Source organism: Schistocerca piceifrons, chromosome 9 (genome assembly GCF_021461385.2).
Source record: "Schistocerca piceifrons isolate TAMUIC-IGC-003096 chromosome 9, iqSchPice1.1, whole genome shotgun sequence".
NCBI lineage: Eukaryota > Metazoa > Arthropoda > Insecta > Orthoptera > Acrididae > Schistocerca > Schistocerca piceifrons.
Window position 1 is genome coordinate 180,610,141 of NC_060146.1, and position 2,797 is coordinate 180,612,937.

A 2,797-nucleotide genomic window follows, 5' to 3' on the forward strand; every position below is an offset into this window, starting at 1 on the left:
TGTTGACATAACAAAACAATTGACGCCACATTGTCACCACAATCAATGTTTTTAATTTTTTTTATATTGCTCAGTTAACCACCACCTGACCATCAATAATTAACTACTAGTTTTACCGGTAATTCCCAGCAGTCACGTGACTTGTCCAAAACTGACGGGTGGTATCCACATCTGCAGCTGACCCGTTTGATGTGTCCTCTTTTTTCTTATTGTGTCCTCTTTTTTGGAGCTGTTCGTCCTCCTTTTTAAACAAACAATAGCATCTGGTCACCCTAGTAATAGTGTTAATAACAATGATTTTGAGATTTCGTTAACTTTGCCGGACGCTTTCGTGAAGAATGTGCAGTGACATACTTTTTTGTCGGTGAAATTCGTCAGAATAAAATACGCCAGAATTTCAGTCAGGTAAGTCCACCAATCAAAATTATGTAATTAAATAAAAATCGTAAGTCGTTTCAGTGCTAGCTATTCCCACAACCTTAGATTTTTGCGATTTCATCATTTCTTTAGCCTTACATTACGGTAATTATGGAGTGCTAGGGTGCTTTAATCCCACTAGTTAGATCATGGCCCTTATGACTTGGTGGAGGAGTCAATGCGGCCCGCGGACTAACAGTTTGGAGATCCCTGCCGTAGTGGAATGAATTTCACATTAAAACCCAACGTTTCGTCAACATCTGCGGATGACGTTTTCGAGGGGGATCGAAGCGTCTTTGACTGTCCACTGTCCGATTCACACCCCGGCTCGCTACTGAATGCAGCAAAATTCCGTTCACTTGTGCTCCCGCACCGTAGCGTGACGTCACATGGTTTGAATAGCCGAGTGCAGCTGGCCATAGTCGGTCGCCCTCGTCCGCTGTTGCTATCATCCCATGGTGGATGGTTGGTACACATATTCTTCAGCACAGGGATCCAGGTGTCATTCAATTTCACGCCCTCCTCCTCGCTGCTGAAACTCTTTATGGCCACTCTGTGCATCCTTTCATGGTATCCGCTTGTGGCTGCCAGTACTCAAGTCCTATCAAAATGAATGTGGTGGTCTCCTGACTGCAAAACATGCTCCGTCAGTCTCCCCCCTTCTGCTGTTGCCCTTATTCTCTTTTAGTCGTTTTCCGGTGTTTAAGAGGTAGAATGTACGTTGCTGGTAAACAGCCGAAAGAATAGTCCATGGAAGATGAGTAGCCTTTTCTATGGAACATTTTTACCAGTCGGCGCTCGGAAGGTCCATAGCCCATCCAATCCGAGTAGAGTAGAAAGCTAAAATGTGGAAAAGGGTTTTCAAATGGTTCAAATGGCTCTGAGCCCATTACAGGACTTAACATCCGAGGTCATCAGTCCCTAAAACTTAGAACTACTTAAACCTAACTAACCCAAGGACATCACACACATCCATGCCCGAGGGAGGATTCGAACATGCGACCGTAGCGGTCGCGCGGTTCCAGACTGAAGCGCCTAGAACCGCTCGGCCACTCCAGCCGGCGAAACGGGTTTTGCTTTTAGTGAACACTCGGAACGAAATCACTTCTTCTCAGGACTTTTTCTCAGGACGGAGCCTTGTAGATTTCTCCTTAGACAGCCACCATCGCTTCCCCTCTGAGTGTTCTTACCGCCCAGGGTCCACTTGCACAGCATGTGTACTGAAGAACTTTGATTTCAGGCTGATCTGCACTTAGGCGTTAGGAAGGGTCTTTAGTATGCTACTACTGACCGATTGTACAGCCGCTTTAATCTCTCCCTACCATTTACTACAGTGAAATCGAGCCACAACCACAAGATGACGTGTAGTTTGATTATAGCCACTTAATAGAATTTCACAACATCAAACTTCACTTTGGAGACTTGCTGTGGTACTATCTGTCTTTTCTACTAACGTCACGACAATCATGGTAAAACATCACGATTGCGATTGTTTCGTGGAGGTATGTTACGTCTATGCAACTAGCTGAAGACAGGATGAGATTCTCACTCTGCAGCGGAGCGTGCGCTGATGTGAAACTTCCTGGCAGATTAAAACTGTGTGCCGGGCCGAGATTCGAACTCGGAACCTTTGCCTTTCGCGGGCAAATGCTCTACCAACTGAGCTACCCAAGCACGACTCACGTCCCGTCCTCACAGCTTTACTTCTGCCAGTACCTCGTCTCCTACCTTCCAGACTTTACAGAAGCTCTCCTGCGAACCTTGCAGAACTAGCACTCCTGAAAGAAAGGATATTGCGGAGACATGGCTTAGCCACAGCCTGGGGGATGTTTCCAGAAGAAAGTTTGTTTATTGCTATACGCGTTTCGCTTCTTTTATCTGTGAAGCATTTTCAGTGGCCCATAATACATGTTTCTTTTTATACATTTAATAAACGTGTTACATGGTAGTTACAATATGTTGTTATGTTACATTTTGTTATGTTTTTCTCGTGTTCTCTATTGTTTCATTTACACGATTATTAGAATCTTACCCTAGACCATTCTCTCAGATGTACCAAGGTTGTACTAAAATAATATCATCACTGCTTGACAGATGCTTTCCTTAAGAGAATAAAACAATTAATTATGCTAATTGTTTTATTTAATTGGTATGTCACATACAGGACCCAATTTCCCCACTCCATCTTGAATCACACGACTGTAAACTAGCAGGATCCAAGAATGCTAAGATGATAGACTTTAGAGACAGAAACAATAAAAGATACTTGTTGCTATAAAGCTACACGAGAGACCGCGTGATTGACACCCTGACATTTGTGAAATTTTGAAGGAATGCTGCAGTCTAAATAGGGTCATTTGCCTGTTGAAAGACCGTGAAG

General features: G+C 43.9%; 1 non-coding gene across 1 annotated transcript; it reads right to left on the reverse strand.

Moving 5' to 3' along the window:
• Window positions 1-2,017: 2,017 nt before the first annotated feature.
• On the reverse strand, window positions 2,018-2,092 carry Trnas-cga. The gene has a single exon. It is a non-coding gene; the product is annotated as a tRNA-Ser (tRNA).
• Window positions 2,093-2,797: the final 705 nt, after the last annotated feature.